The sequence below is a fragment of the Babylonia areolata genome, chromosome 9 (assembly GCF_041734735.1).
Source record: "Babylonia areolata isolate BAREFJ2019XMU chromosome 9, ASM4173473v1, whole genome shotgun sequence".
In the NCBI taxonomy this organism is placed as follows: domain Eukaryota; kingdom Metazoa; phylum Mollusca; class Gastropoda; order Neogastropoda; family Buccinidae; genus Babylonia; species Babylonia areolata.
The window spans coordinates 35,246,409-35,253,180 of record NC_134884.1 but is presented as its reverse complement, the minus strand read 5'-3'; the positions used below and the strand labels follow the sequence as shown (position 1 = coordinate 35,253,180).

Genomic DNA, 6,772 nt, shown 5'->3' with positions numbered 1-6,772 from the left:
TAAGAGTTTCCACTGTTTCTTTCTTTCTTACGTACTTTCTGTTTCCTCCTTCCCCCTCTCACTTTTTTTTTTATCTTTGCCTTCTCTCTCTTTCTTTCTCTCTTTGTCTCTGTCTGTTGATTCCTCTCTCTCTCTCTCTCTCTCTCTCTCTTTTGCGGAAACGTTTCTGATTTCGCTCTTCCGTTTCGTTTTTTTTTCTATCCGAGTTCATACTTTTTTTGTTGGACGACATGATTTGCTCATAGTTGTCAGTAAAGACTGTCTGTCTGCCCCCCCCCTCCCTGCCTCCCTCCCCCTCTCCACACACCCCGTTCTCCTCTCTCTTTGCGAATACACACATTCAAGGTTGAGTTTATACTTTTTGTTGAACGATCTGATTTGCCCATAGTTATTAGTGAAGACTTTACTCGTTTGTCACCCCAACCTCCCCTCGCAGTCCTTCAAATGAAGCTTTGGGGTTTAACTGAATAAAACCGTTCTTCTATTCTGTTCCGGGGTGGTCCGCCAAGAACATAATGCAAGGACTGGCCCGGACAGCGGTGACCTTTTCAGGACATTTCCTTGACCGCCAACCACAGATTAGCGTCTGTCTCTTCATCCCTAGCGTCTGTCTCTTCATCTCTAGTGTCCGTCTCTTCCTCCCTAGTGTCCGTCTCTTCTCTGGCGCCCGGTTAGCTCAGTCGGTAGAGCATGGGACTCTTAATCACAGGGTCGTGGGTTCGAGCCCCACATTGGGCGATTTTTTTTTTAAAGCGCGTTGGGTTACGCTGCTGGTCAGGCATCTGCTTGGCAGATGTGGTGTAGCGTATATGGTTTGTCCGAACGCAGTGACGCCTCCTTGAGCAACTGAAACTGAAACTGTCTCTTCAGCTCTAGCGTCTGTCTCTTCATCACTAGCGTCTGTCTCTTCATCTCTAGCGTCTGTCTGTTCATCCCTAGCGTCTGTCTCTTCTCATCCCTAGCGTCTGTCTCTTCATCCCTAGCGTCTGTCTCTTCATCCTAGCGTCTGTCTCTTCATCCCTAGCATCTGTCTCTTCATCTCTATCGTCTGTCTGTTCCTCCCTAGCGTCTGTCTCTTCATTCCTAGCGTCTGTCTATTCAGCCCTAGCGTCTGTCTCTTCAGCCCTAGCATCTGTCTCTTCCTCCCTAGCGTCTGTCTCTTCATCTCTAGCGTCTGTCTCTTTTCATCCCTAGCGTCTGTCTCTTCATCTCTAGCGTCTGTCTCTTCATCTCTAGCGTCTGTCTCTTCCTCCCCAGCGACTGTCTGTCTTCTCATCCCTAGCGTCTGTCTCTGCCTCCCTAACGTCTGTCTCTTTCTCTCTAGTGTCTGTCTCTTCCTCCCTAGCGACTGTCTGTCTCTTCTCATCTCTAGCGTCTGTCTCTGCCTCCCTAACGTCTGTCTCTTTCTCTCTAGTGTCTGTCTCTTCCTCCCTAAAGTCTTTCTGTCTCTTCCTCCCTAGCGTCTGTCTCTTCCTCCCTAGCGTCTGTCTGTCTCTTCCTCCCTAGCGTCTGTCTCTTCCTCCCTAGCGTCTGTCTCTTCCTCCCTAGCGTCTGTCTCTTCCTCCCTAGCATCTGTCTTTCTCTCTAGTGTCTGTCTCTTCCTCCCTAGCGTCTGTCTCTTCATCTCTAGCGTCTGTCTCTTCCTCCCTAGCATCTGTCTTTCTCTCTAGCATCTGTCTCTTCAGCTCTAGCATCTGTCGCTTCCTCCCTAGCGTCTGTCTCTTCAGCTCTAGCGTCTGTCTCTTCATCCCTAGCGTCTGTCTCTTCAGCTCTAATGTCTGTCTCTTCATCCCTAGCGTCTGTCTCTTTCTGTCTAATGTCTGTCTCTTCATCCCTAGCGTCTGTCTCTTCAGCTCTAGCGTCTGTCTCTTCCTCCCTAGTGTCTGTCTCTTCAGCTCTAGCGTCTGTCTCTTCATCTCTAGCGTCTCTCTTCATCTCTAGCGTCTGTCTCTTCTGCTCTAGCGTCTGTCTCTTCATTCCTAGCGTCTGTCTCTTCATCTCTATCGTCTGTCTGTTCCTCCCTAGCGTCTGTCTCTTCATCTCTATCGTCTGTCTGTTCCTCCCTAGCGTCTGTCTCTTCATCCCTAGCGTCTGTCTCTTCATCTCTAGCGTCTGTCTCTTCATCTCTAGCGTCTGTCTTTTCATCCCTAGCGTCTGTCTCTTCCTCCCTAGCGTCTGTCTCTTCATCTCTAGCGTCTGTCTTTTCATCCCTAGTGTCCGTCTCTTCCTCCCTAGTGTCCGTCTCTTCTCTGGCGCCCGGTTAGCTCAGTCGGTAGAGCATGGGACTCTTAATCACAGGGTCGTGGGTTCGAGCCCCACATTGGGCGATTTTTTTTTTTAAGCGCGTTGGGTTACGCTGCTGGTCAGGCATCTGCTTGGCAGATGTGGTGTAGCGTATATGGTTTGTCCGAACGCAGTGACGCCTCCTTGAGCAACTGAAACTGAAACTGTCTCTTCAGCTCTAGCGTCTGTCTCTTCATCCCTAGCGTCTGCCTCTTCATCCCTAGCATCTGTCTCTTCATCTCTATCGTCTGTCTCTTCATCTCTAGCGTCTGTCTCTTCATCTCTATCGTCTGTCTGTTCATCCCTAGCGTCTGTCTCTTCATTCCTAGCGTCTGTCTCTTCAGCCCTAGCGTCTGTCTCTTCATCCCTAGCGTCTGTCTCTTCCTCCCTAGCGTCTGTCTCTTCTGCTCTAGCGTCTGTCTCTTCATCCCTAGCGTCTGTCTCTTCATCCCTAGCGTCTGTCTCTTCCTCCCTAGCGTCTGTCTCTTCATCCCTAGCGTCTGTCTCTTCATCTCTAGCGTCTGTCTCTTCATCCCTAGCGTCTGTCTCTTCAGCTCTAGCGTCTGTCTCTTCATCCCTAGCGTCTGTCTCTTCATCTCTAGCGTCTGTCTCTTCCTCCCTAGCGTCTGTCTCTTCTGCTCTAGCGTCTGTCTCTTCCTCCCTAGCGTCTGTCTCTTCCTCCCTAGCGTCTGTCTCTTCTGCTCTAGCGTCTGTCTCTTCTGCTCTAGCGTCTGTCTCTTCCTCCCTAGCGTCTGTCTCTTCATCCCTAGCGTCTGTCTCTTCATCCCTAGCGTCTGTCTCTTCTGCTCTAGCGTCTGTCTCTTCATCCCTAGCGTCTGTCTCTTCTGCTCTAGCGTCTGTCTCTTCATCACTAGCGTCTGTCTCTTCATCCCTAGCGTCTGTCTCTTCATTCCTAGCGTCTGTCTCTTCAGCCCTAGCGTCTGTCTCTTCATCCCTAGCGTCTGTCTCTTCATCCCTAGCATCTGTCTCTTCATCTCTATCGTCTGTCTGTTCCTCCCTAGCGTCTGTCTCTTCATCCCTATCGTCTGTCTCTTCATCCCTAGCGTCTGTCTCTTCAGCTCTAGCATCTGTCTCTTCCTCCCTAGCGTCTGTCTCTTCATCTCTAGCGTCTGTCTCTTTTCATCCCTAGCGTCTGTCTCTTCATCTCTAGCGTCTGTCTCTTCATCTCTAGCGTCTGTCTCTTCCTCCCCAGCGACTGTCTGTCTCTTCTCATCCCTAGCGTCTGTCTCTGCCTCCCTAACGTCTGTCTCTTTCTCTCTAGTGTCTGTCTCTTCCTCCCTAGCGACTGTCTGTCTCTTCTCATCCCTAGCGTCTGTCTCTGCCTCCCTAAAATCTGTCTCTTTCTCTCTAGTGTCTGTCTCTTCCTCCCTAAAGTCTGTCTGTCTCTTCCTCCCTAGCGTCTGTCTCTTCCTCCCTAGCGTCTGTCTGTCTCTTCCTCCCTAGCGTCTGTCTCTTCCTCCCTAGCGTCTGTCTGTCTCTTCCTCCCTAGCGTCTGTCTGTCTCTTCCTCCCTAGCGTCTGTCTCTTCCTCCCTAGCATCTGTCTTTCTCTCTAGTGTCTGTCTCTTCCTCCCTAGCGTCTGCCTCTTCATCTCTAGCGTCTGTCTCTTCATCTCTAGCGTCTGTCTCTTCCTCCCTAGCATCTGTCTTTCTCTCTAGTGTCTGTCTCTTCCTCCCTAGCGTCTGTCTCTTCATCTCTAGCGTCTGTCTCTTCATTCCTAGCGTCTGTCTCTTCAGCTCTAGCGTCTGTCTCTTCCTCCCTAGCGTCTGTCTCTTCAGCTCTAGCGTCTGTCTCTTCATCCCTAGCGTCTGTCTCTTCAGCTCTAATGTCTGTCTCTTCATCCCTAGCGTCTGTCTCTTTCTGTCTAATGTCTGTCTCTTCATCCCTAGCGTCTGTCTCTTCAGCTCTAATGTCTGTCTCTTCATCCCTAGCGTCTGTCTCTTCAGCTCTAGCGTCTGTCTCTTCCTCCCTAGTGTCTGTCTCTTCAGCTCTAATGTCTGTCTCTTCATCCATAGCGTCTGTCTCTTCTCATCCCTAGCGTCTGTCTCTTCTCATCCCTAGTGTCTGTCTCATCATCCCTAGCGTCTGTCTCTTCATCCCTAGCGTCTATCTCTTCTCATCCCTAGCGTCTGCCTCTTCATCACTAGCGTCTGTCTCTTCCTCCCTAGCGTCTGTCTCTTCATTCCTAGCGTCTGTCTCTTCAGCTCTAACGTCTGTCTCTTCATTCCTAGCGTCTGTCCCTTCAGCTCTAGCGTATGTCTCTTCATCTCTAGCGTCTGTCTCTTCATCTCTAGCGTCTGTCTCTTCAGCTCTAGCGTCTGTCTCTTCATCCCTAGCGTCTGTCTTCCTCCCTAGCGTCTGTCTCTTCATTCCTAGCGTCTGTCTCTTCATCCCTAGCGTCTGTCTCTTCATCCCTATCGTCTGTCTCTTCATCCCTAGCGTCTGTCTCTTCAGCTCTAGTGTCCCATCCCCGACGACTCCCAACTGGAGGACTGATGATGACGACGACGATGATGATGATTCTGTTCTGTTCTCTTATATCCTGTTCTATTCTATAACGTTGTGCTCTGTTCTCTCTTTTTCTCTGTCTGTCTGTGTCTTTGTCTGTCTCTGTCTGTCTGTCTGTCTTCTCTCTCTCTGTGTGTCTTCTCTCTCTCTGTCTCTCTCTCGCTGTCTCTGTGTGTCTTCTCTGTGTGTGTGTCTTCTCTCTCTCTCTCTCTCTCTCTGTCCCCTCTCTCTGTCTCTGTCCCCCTTTCTCTCTTTCTCTCTCTCTGTCCCTATCTCTCTTTCTGTCTCTGTCTCAATCTCTGTCTCTGTATGTCTGTCTGTCTGTCTCTCTCTGTTACGGTTTTCATGACGTCAATTGTCATTCTTTTCACGATAGTTTTTTGTTTTGTTTTTTGTATTTGTGTTTTTTTTTTGTTTTTTTTTTACATGAAAAAAATATTTCCTGCTTCTTGTTGGTTTCAGGGTTATAATTATGATGGCATTTTCACTGATATGAAGACATACTGAAGCATTATACTGGTCTGGTTTCTTTTTTTTTTGTTTTGCATTTTTATTTTTATTTCTATTTTTCCTGTGCGTATGAGTCTTGTCGCAAAACATTACCGATGGCATTTGCACTCGGGGAAATGATTAAAAAAACAACAACTTTATAGCGGTTATCTACTTTGAAATTAGGCCAGATATCAAACATCTCCAGACGTGACCTTTTCCAAGCTTTTTTTTCCCCTTCCCATAAAGTTCATTACTACAATATTACAACATAACTAGTCTTGAACTATATTCCTTTTGAAATTTGGTTGTTTTCTTTTCTTTCCTTGTTTTCCAAGAAGCTACTGTTTGGTTATCATGCGCAGTAGTATTCGGATGAGACGATAAACCGAGGTCCCGTGTGCAGCATGCATTTAGCGCACGTAAAAGAACCCACGGCAACAAAAGGGTTGTTCCTGGCAAAATTCTGTAAAAAAAAATCCACTTCGATAGGAAAAAACAAATAAAACTACACGCAGGAAAAAATACAAAAAAATTGGGTGGCGCTGTAGTGTAGCGACGCGCTCTCCCTGGGGAGAGCAGCCCGAATTTCACACAGAGGAATCTGATGTGATAAAAAGAAATACAAATACAAATGAAAGAATAATGGATGACAAAAAAAAAACAACCCAAAAAACAAAGTAAAAAGCAAAAAAACCAAAAAAAACAACAACAAAACAACAACAACAAAAAACAAAGAAAAATAATTGCATGTTGTTGAAAACTATTTCAATACTCTTTTCTTTTCTTCAGAAAAGAGCAATGGGGAAGGTGGCAACGAGCATGCTGGATGAGAACTGAATAGGTCACAAGAACAATATTCTGCCGAGATGAGTAATAGATCTATGGTTAAAAAGTATGTTCGCTTTACGAAGGTTGAATTCATCGTTCATCATATTCGGAAGGAGATGAAGGAAGGTTATTTACTGCAGTACTTTTAAACGTTGTGATTCTCTTGTTCGCTTAGTCTCTTGGTGTGTGTGTGTGTGTGTGTGTGTGTGTGTGTGTTGGGGCTCATGTACGTTTATGTGTATTTGACTGTGCTTTCATATCTGTGAAACTGCATGTTTGGTGCATATCTGTAATGCATGTGTGGGTGTATGTGTGAATGTGTGTCTTCATGTTTTACATTCATTTGCTTATTTATCATCATTGTTGTCTTATTTACTTTATTATTATTATTACTACTACTACTACTACTACTACTACTACTACTACCACCTTTTCTTATATTATAATTATTATTTATCTATTTCTTTCTTTCTTTATTTATGTACGCTTATCTATTATTCATTCACCTTTTTTATCTCAAGGCCTGACTAAGCGCGTTGGGTTACGCTGCTGGTCAGGCATCTGCTTGGCAGATGTGGTGTAGCGTATATGGATTTGTCCGAACGCAGTGACGCCTCCTTGAGCTACTGAAACTGAATCTG

At 46.6% G+C, this 6,772-nt stretch overlaps 2 non-coding genes across 2 annotated transcripts; both read left to right on the top strand.

Annotated features, from left to right (window-relative positions):
• The first annotated feature begins 665 nt into the window (after positions 1-665).
• Trnak-cuu (transfer RNA lysine (anticodon CUU)) lies at positions 666-738 on the top strand. Its single transcript has one exon. It is a non-coding gene; the product is annotated as a tRNA-Lys (tRNA).
• A 1,516-nt stretch (positions 739-2,254) lies between these two features.
• On the top strand, positions 2,255-2,327 carry Trnak-cuu (transfer RNA lysine (anticodon CUU)). The gene has a single exon. It is a non-coding gene; the product is annotated as a tRNA-Lys (tRNA).
• Positions 2,328-6,772: the final 4,445 nt, after the last annotated feature.